Source organism: Palaemon carinicauda, chromosome 5 (genome assembly GCF_036898095.1).
Source record: "Palaemon carinicauda isolate YSFRI2023 chromosome 5, ASM3689809v2, whole genome shotgun sequence".
NCBI lineage: Eukaryota > Metazoa > Arthropoda > Malacostraca > Decapoda > Palaemonidae > Palaemon > Palaemon carinicauda.
The window spans coordinates 144877740-144890233 of record NC_090729.1 but is presented as its reverse complement, the minus strand read 5'-3'; positions in this window follow the sequence as shown (position 1 = coordinate 144890233).

The following is a 12494-nucleotide window of genomic DNA, read 5'->3' as shown; positions in this document are numbered from 1 at the left end:
CTGCCGAAAGGTACCACTTCTTCTTTTCTGCCAATTGGAAGATGGCCAACATCACCTGGTTGAGAGGTGGTGACCTCGATCCTTGTCGATTCAAGCATCTCACAACTACCTCGCTGTCCATCACCAACCTTATGTGGATCGAGTGACGCAGGGAGACTTTCTTTAAGGTAAGGAACACTGCCATAGCTTCTAGAAAGTTTATGTGAAAGGTCTTGAATAGCTTGGACCAAGTCCCCTGGACTTTTTCCGATGAGAGTGACCTCCCCATCCCTCCTTCGAGGCGTCTGAGTGAATCGTCACCGACGGGGGAGGTGGCTGAAGAAGAACCGACTTCTTTAGATGTCTGGCTTGGAACCAAGGCCTGAGAAGAGTACGTAGCCGAAGCGGAACTGGTCTTCTCAGATCTCTTCGCGCGTTTGATGCATAACTTCTCCAAACTCCGGTTGCATCCTTTAGCTGTGCTCTTAGCACCGGGTCTGTCACCGAAGCAAACTGGAGAGAACCCAGTACCCTCTCCTGTTCGCGTCTTGATATCCTTTCGGAATCTAGAAGTCTCTTGACAGAACCCGCTATCTCCTTCCTTTTCTTCGCCGGGATGGAGAAACGGTGTGACATTAGGTCCCAGTGGATTCCCAGCCACTGGAACTTTTGAGATGGAGAAAGTCGAGACTTTTTTCTGTTGACCTAGGAACTGGATCACTTGACTGGAAGCTTGCAAGCATTCTGTCTCGGATGCTGTCCACACCAGCCAGTCGTCCAGGTAGGCTACTACCTGAATTCCCTTTAGGCGTAATTGTTTGAGAGCTAAGCTCGCAAGCTTCGTGAAGATCTTTGGGGCTATATTTAGCCCGAATGGCATGGCTCTGAAGGCGTATAGTCTTCGTTGTAGCTTGAACCCTAGGTAGGGGGAGAGTCGACGGTTGATTGGGACGTGCCAATAGGCGTCTGACAAGTCTATGGAGACGGTATATGCCCTCTTGGGCAGTAAGGTTCTTATGTGTTGCAGTGTTAGCATCTTGAACTTGCAATTCACTATGAACTTGTTGAGTGGCGACAAGTCCAGAATGACTCTGAGTTTTTCCGAGTCATTCTTGGGAACACAAAACAGCCTCCCTTGGAATTTGATGGACTTCACCTTTCGGATCACTTTTTTCTCCAACAGTTCTTGGATGTACTCCTCCAGAACGGGGGTGGAGTGTTGGAAAAACCGAGGGCACGGGGGTGGAGTGCTGTACCAGCTCCAGCCCAGTCCATTCTTGAGTAGGCTGTGGGCCCAGGGATCGAAGGTCCACTGATCCCGAAAATTCTGAAGTCTCCCTCCTACCGGTATCATCTCACTTGGACTGCCGTCCAGAGGTCTTCCCTCACTGACCGCGACCACCCCTGAATCCCCTTCCCCTTGAGGGGCGCCTACACGAGCCTCTGGCTGCTCCTCTAGGCTTTGCTTGAAAGGAAGTTGACTGCCCTTCGAACGTTGGATTGAATCCCGTGGACTGTGTCGACACGGCCTGGGGTACCCACTGGAATGTGGTCGGGGTTTGTGCCACCATCTGGGGCACTGAAGGCAATGGCAATTGCAGTTGCTGTTGCTGTCTAAGTGGCTTGGCTGGCCAAGACGGTAGCCTAGTCCTCATAGTCTTCCTCTTTGGTTGAGGACCCTCATCCGGGGAAGACTTTCTATTGATAGCCAGGCCCCACTTCTGGAGAAGGTTTCTATTCTCCGTGGCGGCCTTATCAACAACTTCTTTGACCAATTCGCTAGGGAAAAGGTCTTTTCCCCAATTGTTGGAGGAGATTAGTTTCCTTGCTCGTGCCTCACCGTAGCCGAGGTGAACACAAACTCCCTACAAGCTCTCCTCGCCCTGACGAAGCTATAAAGATCCTTCGTCACTGTGGCCAGATGAGTCTTGGCCACTACCATGAACATTTCATGGACCTTGGGGTCACTTGCCATCGTCTCAAGAGTAGTCTGAAGAGACATTGAGGCCGCCAGTCTTTCTTTTGTCTCGAGCTCTCTCCGCAAAAGAAAGTCAGACAGCTTACGGAGGTCCTCGCCGAACTGACGTCCGGCAATATCAGCCTCCAACTTCCCGACTGAGAAGGTAAGATGGACGTCCTTCCAGTCCTTGTGGTCCATAGGCAGGGCCAGCGACAAGGGTTTACACTCCTCCAGGGAGGGGCAAGCCTTGCCGGCCTCGACTGCTTTTAGTACAGCCACAAACCCTTCCTGTAAAAAGGGGAAGGCTCTAGCAGGAGAGGACACAAAGGAAGGGAGCTTCTTACTCAATGCAGCTACCTTTGAGTTCGTGAAGCCCCTCTCTTTCATCGAGGATGAAAGCAAAGCTTGAGCCTTAGCATGGTCCATCACTATGACCTCCTTCGGCTCTGTCTCCTCCTTTGAAGCTGGTTCCTTCCTTAACCGGACATAACAGTCCGGATATGATGCCTTGCTGGGCCAGAATTCCACCTCCTCCAGGGGAACTGAACCCAACTTATCCGAGATGACGATCTTTCCAGTCGTCATCGGCATGTGCTCAGCATACCTCCACGGGTTAGCATCTGAGCACAAGGGAAGGTCTTTCACATTGAGCCTTTTCTGGGGCCCATGTGATGCTGCAAGCCTCTGCATCTGCAGTTCCATTGCAGCCGCCTTCTCCTGATTCTCCTTCTGCATTTGTTGGATCATTCCAACAATGGAGGAGAGGGCCTGTCCCAGCTTTACTGGGAGAGCGGACGATGTTGAGGGAATAGGCTCAGGGATCTGAACCGGAGTAGCCGACACCTCGTCGACCTCTTCCTCTACAATGTCTGGGGTTTAAACTTCATCCTGGGCTCCTGCCAGGAGGTCTTCCTCCAGACGCTCGGACACGTCAGACATCCTGTCGTTCAACTGGATGTCTTGCAAGGCAACCGCGACTTCAGCATCCACCTAGATCTGAACTTGGGGGATCTCCTCTTGAGGCTGGGGAATCACTGCATCAGCTGATGCCCTAGGGAAAAGGTAAGCCCTCATCTTCTCACTTGGAAGATAAGGTCCAGAGGTGTTCTTCTGGAAGCCCCTTACCCAGGTACGAAGCTTCTCCCTTGCTATATCCCTTGATTCCGCCATCCTAGGGGAATCAAAGGCCTCAGTAATCAGGTTAGTGCACACGGTACATACCTGAGGGTCCCAGTACTGGAGATCACCCTTGGAGACAGCGCATGCTGCGTACCTCCTACAAAACTCATGTCCGCAGAGGTTCTTACTGCGGACGTTGCAGAAAACACTTCCACACTTCGGATGGTCCTCCTGTAAAGAGAAGAAATTTCCATGAGTATCAAGTGAACTACGTATCACTGGATATGCACAGTTTAGCATAACAAATCAGAAAGGAAAGACACACACTTGTGTTTCCCTCACAACCAATTGTTGCAGCCTTCCAGATAATAAAATCGTATGGTTAATCTGTCCTAGAGTAACCAATGAAAAGTTTCCAGAGGAAACAGGTGTAGCTCACACCTAAGGTATGATTTTAAAATACCAGATAATAGACAAGAAAGAACTTACTTTCTTATCTGTAAGGCAACACCAAAGGGCTGTGCAAGACAACACAAAAGTGTTAAAACACACAGTGCTGTACCAAAACTGATACTATAATTTTCTTCCTACCGTATATGTTATACTGAAGAGTACTGGTACAGTAAAGAAGGTAATGTGCCGGCCGGCACACACCATAACTAGCTTTAAAGTATACTACTTAACAGCTATAAGGCGGCAGAACGCTGGTTCAAATGCATGTGCCGGCCGGCAACAGCCAATGTCGGCCGGCAATGACTGCCGGCCGGCAACTACACAAGGTAGTACCCGGCTGCCGGCCACTGCTCATAGCGACCGGCAGACAAGGGCTGACAATAGCCGGCCGGCAAAGGTAAACAACCCATGCCGGCCAGCAGCAAAAGAACCAGACGACTACGACTGCCCGGCTGCCGGCCTCATAGGCCGGCAGCCGGGTCGGGTACAGCACTAGAAGAAAACAGAATGGATGCCGGGATAAGAGCGTAAACTACCTCCAAGCCCGGCAATCAGAAAGAGTGCATATTAGGAAGGGGAGAATCTAATTCAGGCTTCCTGACCAATGCCGTCTGGCTCTACAGGCAGACATGGATGAGGGACCAAGGGAGGTCCGGGCCGCACTCAAAGCAGAAGACCCTTGCCGGCCGGCAGACTCTGCCGGCCGGCAAGGGACTGAGTCAATTCCACATCCTAACCTATCCTAGGTCAAGATGTAGAATGACATACAGTACTGTAATGGCTAGGCCATTACGGAGATAGAGGGGGAAGGGACAAAAGAGGGTCCTACCAACCGTGCTTTAGTGAAGAATCACCCGCAGCCAAGAAAACTCATCTTAGCCTAAGGGAGATCCAAGGAGGGAGGCCAGCAATACTTGCCAGCCCCCACTGAACCAAAGCAAGGAAGGTGTTGCTACTCCCAGGGAAAGGATCTTATCCTCCCACCGAGAACAGCAACAAGGACTAGTCTGCTAGATCACAAAAGAAGGAATCATCTCGTACAGAAACCTTCGGCAGTGACCTAAGGAGGCTAAGCCTCCTATGTCTGTGTCAGGCCAGCGAGGGAGACTCTACCCCAAGCCAGACAAACACAGACTCAGACTAAAAACTCTGATGTTCTGTCCCTCTCTGAAGCCAGACTTACTGGAACAGGGAGGTACAGTCCCACCACAGTATAGTTGTATCGAAAGTTAATTCAGATAAACCACTAGGGTTAAGCCCAAGGCTTAAACAGAGGGAAAGGGATTGCATACCTTCTCCGAAGAAAAGAAAGCAACCGGGGAGTATGAGAAAGTATACTAAGGCTCCATAAGCAACTTAGCCTAGGCACCAAGAGAATCGATTACCTAAATCACCGAAACTCACTCGTATACTATCTTGGAAATAATCAACATAATCTTCAATGTATAAAAAACAGCATAAAGCTTCAATAAAATTTTAAAACACTCGGAAATCCAAAATCATGCAGAAAAGTACTAAGACCAAACGACTAGGCTACATGGCCTAGCGTAGGCCAGAGTTGGCGAATACTTCGCCAAAATGATAATACTAAAAGCACGAGAAAGGAAATCCTATGTAACGCTAAATAGCTAAAATTTATTAAAGCAAAACAACCGGGAATGTCGCTCTGGCTAACTAAAACTCATACCTACCGAGCGACAGCGTCCATGACGCCTCCGGTAGGCAACGGCTCTTGTAACAAAGATTATTACTATTAATCACTTTGAAATTTACCAAGAGCCTACATTTATACATAAAAGAAATAGTACTCAACTTATCAGAGGCAGACGAAGTTGGAGAAGCCATGAAAAGATGAAAAAATCCAAGATTTGCGAGAAACACAGGAAAAAACACTGAGTTGTTAAGCTACGCAAAAAGGAATACAGATGGCGCCAGGATTGGCGCAATGCACGCTTACGAAACGGGAGAAGAGGGAGCCTTGGGAGCGGCTCCCCCCTTTTCTTTCTCGTTTTCGTTTTCTTGCCAATTGACCCCTTCGATGTGTTATCTCTGTTTGGGGTGCAGACTGCCATGTGGCGTGTCAAGAATACGTCCTCTGATATGTCGCGATATCCCTTTCATTAGGGATATTCGCTCCAGGAGTTAGAATTCTGGGTACCTTAAGGTAAATTCTCTGGGAATATCACCGTAGATGTAATATACTCTAGGAAGCTACCCTATAGGAACTTCCATCAGGACGACATGACTTGAGCCCAAAAAAAAAAAAAAATATATATATATATATATATATATATATATATATATATATATATATATATATATATATATATATATATATATATATATATATATATATATATATATATATATACATATATATATATATGGTACTAGGGCATGTTACTCTACGTTTATCAGGAATAGACAACGTCTCAGCGGCGTCCAAAAGTCGAAGACCGCTTCTCCTCGAACAGATCGGCCTGCAGATAGTTTTCAGGATAACATGAGAAATACATTTTCTTTTCTCCATCTATTATTTGGTGTCGACACGTGTTTCGGATCACTTCGCAACCCTTCTTTAAGACTACATTTAGTTTTGGAACTACACTTTAATATGTACATATACATATAATTTAAATACACCTCACATTGGGATCGAACACAGTAATGAACGGAAATTTAAGGGAAGTGCAAACAGAGAGAAAAGTTTCCCTATGAAATAAGTTGGCACTTCAGTACTTATGTGTAACTTGAACAGTTTCTTGCGAAGGCTACTACTTCCTTTAATGCCAGCGAGGTTTAATGTTTCCGACCTACCCGCTTACCCAATTGATATGGTTTAATTCGAAATACTCCTCCCCAGGGAATATGATGACGGAAATAAACACACAATCACGTGTGGAATCGAAATCTTCATAAGAGAAACTGACTGGAATAGTGGTATTTAAGCTTCAACTTCTCTTTGGACTTTTGTTGGCTCGTTTAATATTTCCATTCGAATTCTTTTATGTGGTCCAAGGTTCAATTCATTTATGAGGTAAATTTATATCTATAGCACACTTGACTGTGTATTAATATAAAACTCAACATCTCCTCAGGAAGAGGAATCTGAAGTAGATTTTATGTATATATATATATATATATATATATATATATATATATATATATATATATATATATATATGTGTGTGTGTGTGTGTGTGTGTGTGTGTGTGTGTGTATGTGTGTGTGTGTGTGTGTGTGTGTGTGTGTAGTGGGTGTGTGTGTGTGTTTGTATTGCATGTATGCCGTATTCATTTGCATAATTTTCTTCTTGATCTTACCAATGACCAAATTTTAATTGGTTTTCCCTATCTGAGAAAATCGATCAGCTTCAAAATAAATGTAATGATTTTTATACATGCTAAACATACATCTATTAATTTATTGAAATTAGTAATGCAAGTCAAAGGAATAAATACCAGTGTTTTTTTCAACGTAGATTAAAATCAAGTAAAAACCATTTTTTCCATTAGCCCTTCTAGTATTGTATGAAATAATATAAAAAACAAAAATGACAGAAAGCTGCATGCATTCAACAACGATAAGTTTTCCTACTTCCGCATTACGTTTAAAATCGGCTACAGATATTGGAGATATAATCTTAATTAACAAATCAATATTTGTTCCATTTCTTTCACACATCCCCCATACCGATGACGCAATTGTGTGCACGTCTCTAAGATATAAAAAACTATTTCTTTTTCTTTCGTCTTTAACCCCTTCAGCCTCTGCAGACTCGCACGTAATACAATCAGTTCAAGTCACAGGACACCCTCTCAAAGGAAGCGAACAAACCATAGGACCTTTGTCGGCCCAAATTCTGATAATGCAAGTGGCGGGCCGTTTCGTGTATAGGTTCCTTGTAGACATCCAATAATGGCTGGAATTGGGTTACTGACCACATTAGATAACTTTTTACGCCCAATTTAAGTTTACCCATCTGCGTGTTCTCGGAAGCGTTTACCAAAGCAAATGTTTGATTTTTATTTACCACTATAATACTTTTATTGTGTTGTTAATAATAGCCCTTCACAATAAAGGGCCGGCAACAGGGCATCGGCAGCATGACATATAATGTCTTCTGAACACTGTATTTTCAACGTTTGCTTACTTTACTGCGGACTTGAAGATCTTAGATTATGTTGTTAAAGCCTTCATTGTTTCAATGTGTTGTTACGATTGTAGGGACGAACAGATTAGCGCAATGAATAGGGCCTATACCGATGTATCAATTTCAGCAGTTGAGTTACTAAGTCTTGGTAGCCTAATAGTGATTTGAATCATGAGGCAAACACAAATACGGCTTGATTACTGAAAAAAAAAATAAACTAACAACCTTATTATCTATAAAAAAAAAAACTATTTCATAATTAACGAATCTCAACAAAATATTTATTTTTTGAGGCTATGGACGATTTCCCAGTTACAAAAGTTGTAGAAATAATCTCTCGAGAAGCGGATTATTACGTATGTCTCAAGAGCTTGAAATCTTTATGATGGTATGAGAAGTAATGATAGTAATTATATTCATTTTTATTATGATAAACTATCATTATGTAAATTCTCAGTCATACTTATATCAATATCATGATTGAATTAGGATTTTTAATGATTCTACTATGACGCATACACATCTAATGTTATGTACCTTCATTATGGCACGGGGAAAATCTATTGCGATGTAGGAAATCTAGATGGGCCTAGAGCGAGTAGAATCATACATTCATAGGAGTTACACAGGAAGTGACGTCATTTGAGAACTCTCTCGATTCCGAAGTTATATCATATCTTTGTAAATAGGGTTAAAGTGTTTTTATCAAGTGAATTGGAATCAAGTTAGTTACATCCTATGAAATTATGTAGATATAGTCTTTTCATTAATAATCCTTACGAGAGCATTATGGGAACGAGGTTTTGTGATGTATCACGTAACACAGCCGTATACAGAAATACATACCGAAGAGGGGATATTTGAATATATAGAGATGAGTTTTACACCGCAGAGGCGCACCTCTATGGCAGTCTAAAACTTCCTTAGTAAAGCACACCCAAAGTTGAGTTTAACCTTCGGCTACTGATCCCTCTATTCTCTTTTACATTTCTGATGTGGATAACAACTTTATTTTGTTTGACTTGATCAATTGTTATAACTCTTTTGGCCTAGTACTATTTTATTATGTTTGAATTGTTTACGGTACTCAATTGTTGATATATATAACTACCTAAGCATGGCACCATATTTTTGCGTTTGAATTGCTTATGACACTCGGGTGTTAATATAACTGTCTAAGCCTAGTATCATTTTGTGTTTGAATTGCTTTAGGGAAAAGGAGAGTTAAGAACTCTGTATAATCGATGTTTTGTCCTAGTCTAATTACTATAACTAAACTTTTACCTGCTGCTAATAAAATTAAGTTGTGTATTAATCTGTTGATGGAAACTAATTGTATAATTTGGACCGTTGCTCTGACTGTAGCACCTTTTGTATTTCTTTAATCGAATAAAATATTTCTTCCATTTCTAACGACTTAGCACAAGAGAGTGTAGAGGTGTGATTTAAGTGATTATGTGATATTTTTAAGTGAAAGCTGCGTGTTACCGCTTTATTTGCATTAAGTAATACATTTGTAAATTGTGTATCCTCTTAAAAAAAAAAAAAAAATCTATGCCCTTCGTATTATTAAATCTTATGACTTGTTGTATCACTTTGTCTCCACCTCGATTCAGGTTATCATTACTCATAGAATAACACTGTCAGAGAATTAAATTTCAGATAAAAATTTGGGCGCTCATGCCCTTCGCAAAAATCCAACGAAAGTTAAAATCGTAACATAGTGAACCTGGCCAAGTAGAACAGATAATGACATTTCGATTCACAAAAGGTTGTCATTCAAATCATCCATTATTTTCAGTTTGTTGAAAATTCACTTGACATATCGAATTACTTTTTTGTTTAGCACTGTTAAGTACTCAAGAGCACCAACTGGCATTAAAATCATTTACTAAAGAAAAAAAAAGTTTCTTAAGTATCTACGTACTCGAAAACATGTCTTTATAAATAGTTCTTAAATCGTCGTACTGAATAATTTCACGTTTGTTACTTTCTTTATGATAATTGGTAGCATTAAAAGTAGTAGTACTAGCAGTAGTACCATTGTTTTGATCATTACATGTATCTCAATGTTCTTATGGTGCCATTGTTTTATCATTACTATTATTAATATCATTTGGAAAGGGGATCTCCTTTAAACCAGATTCATTGGAAATACTATTACTATTATCATTATTACCTTAAATATTAATATTTTCATCATTAATTCTATAATACTTTTCGTAAGGATAAAATGAATACCTGACGTATATACCAAGAAAATTGATTAATTGAAGGCAATGAACCATTTTAATGCCATCCATCCTTTATTACATTAATCAGTCTCCACCAATCGAATGACTTTCGGATTCATTTAGCACCAATTCAATTACTTCCAGGTAATGAGGCAATAAGGGTGAACATCCGCCATATTATCACTCCTCTGGAGCATGGAAAATTAATTACTCTGACATACTAACTGGTAATGACACGTTCATTATATTATACCTTAAGTAATTACTTAATTTTTATTTAAGTATATGAGGTATTTAGTACTTTCCTTTTAAGTGAATTATTCATTAAGTCTCAAAATTAGGAAAAGCAACGAAACCGAGGCCATATCTGGTTACTACTTTGTTGATCACCAGAAGATGCCGATAATGATGTCGACATTATCAAGATGATTCAATTATGTTATATAAATGGAAAGTTCTATAGGTAAACATATATTCTCCACGTAACGGTATTTGTGATGATGATAGTCTAATAAAAGTTGCTTTACTCTCAAAAGAAAAAAATAGTTATTATTTAAGTGATGAAGTGAAGAGCTCAGTAAGTATTATCAATTGATTAACTTCATTATAAAAAAAAAAAAAAAAAAAAAAAAAAAAGCTTTATAACTCGACTTCTGAGTTTTCTACAAGTGTTAAATCTAGTATCCCCTGACATAGGATTTTTTTATCATACAAAGCATTTGAATATCAGGTACATTTAAGAAATCCTGATAGGATATTACAAGGAACTCATAGTAATCTAATATATATACAAGGCTTTTTGTATCTGCTGAAAACTAGTAAATTTCAAATTACATGAACAAATTTCATTTTACTCTCACCATGTTAATTCATGAAATAATCATCCCTGTATTAAGAACCAGACCTGCTTCGTTCATTAAATGTTATATTTAGATTTAGATTATGAGCCCCAGTAAAATGAAAAAATTATGAAAAAGAAATACTCTACGTCACTATGGTCATAATTGTCACCAAATATAATAAATAAATAACTTGAATTTATTAACAGCATTTATACGATAAGCATTAAAAATCTCAGTACTGCTACCGCGATGTCTATGAAACTCATTTTTTCCATATTATTATTATTATTATTACTATTATTATTATTATTATTATTATTATTATTACCTCCGCCAACGAAGTTGGCAGCAAGTTATTTTTCGAGTCGATTTATTTGATTTATTCATTTATTTATTTGTCTGTGTGTCTGTGGACAGGATTGTATCAAAACTTCATAACGGATTTTGAAGAAATTTTCACCACAAATAGATCTTACTATGAGATTCAGGGCCTCTGTAACACGGTTTTTTCGCAATAACTTTTTTTCTATGAATTTCATAAATATAACGCTTATTCAGAATGCACATTATATCTACACATAAATTTTGACTATATTCTGCATTACGTAGGTTGAATAAATTTGGTACTTTATTAAGTAAAAGTGACGATTTTTGAAGACGGGCCAACTTACTCAGAGAAAAGGTTTCGAACGCACTCGTTACGTAACTTATGACGGCATTTCATCTCTCTTTCTCGATCGATGATTGGTTATACGTAACGAAGGCTATACCTCTGCCAACAATAACACAAAAGTGTAAATAAAAGCAAAGCAGTACACCTTTATGAACTCTGAAACCTCTCCGCTGAGAATTGTCATAATGAACAAACGAACAAAATATGTTAATAAATACAAAAACACTTCGATTATTTGTCTAACTCCCAAAATAAGTTTCCTAAGAAATTACAGTCTACTTTATAGCTCACAATCAGACTGACAAGGTGTAGGGAATAGTTGGTAATTTTCAAAAACGTAGTAGACAAGCTTGATTTGATAACTGCTATATCCAATGTCAAGCAATTTTTATTTATTGTCTATCTACTGATCTATTTACTGTATAAAAAAAAAAAAAAATAGCCGGTACTGTATTTTGCTTTAAACTTTCACCAATAATTATCGTCAGAATGCTGACTTCATGAGGCTCCACCCACTTTAGCCTCGTTATAATTCTGGATAACACTGAAGGCTATCATGGGCATTGTTGGATCAGAAAATTAAAATTCTGGCTATAAAAACTTATTTCTCGAGTAGTTGTAAGAAGTGCTAAATGATCCTCAAGGATCCCAGCAGTTGGCCTAAACGTTTAATTCATGTATACTACTGTTGCGGCACTGCTGCTACAGTAGTATTACTACGCTAGCACAGATACCCCACCCACATTTATGTATCGTTCCGCTATTCATAAAGTCTGTGTCATTTTTTTTCACTGTGCAATAAGCCATGGCCTCCTCAGAATTTAAGTTTTATATTAGATGATAGGCTATTTCATTAAGCTGACAAATTTTTTGACAACTGGGTATGTTATTGCCGATGTTGAAGCTAAAGATAAAGTTTGGTATCATTCCTTCATTGCATTATCATCTTTACTACTATTTGTTTTGCTACATGTAGTAATTATTTTAAAGGATAAATGAATTATGTTCACTTTACTCCTATAAATTCCCATAAGATGTACAAATAAAACTCCTAAAACTATTTATGATTTATTTACAAAAT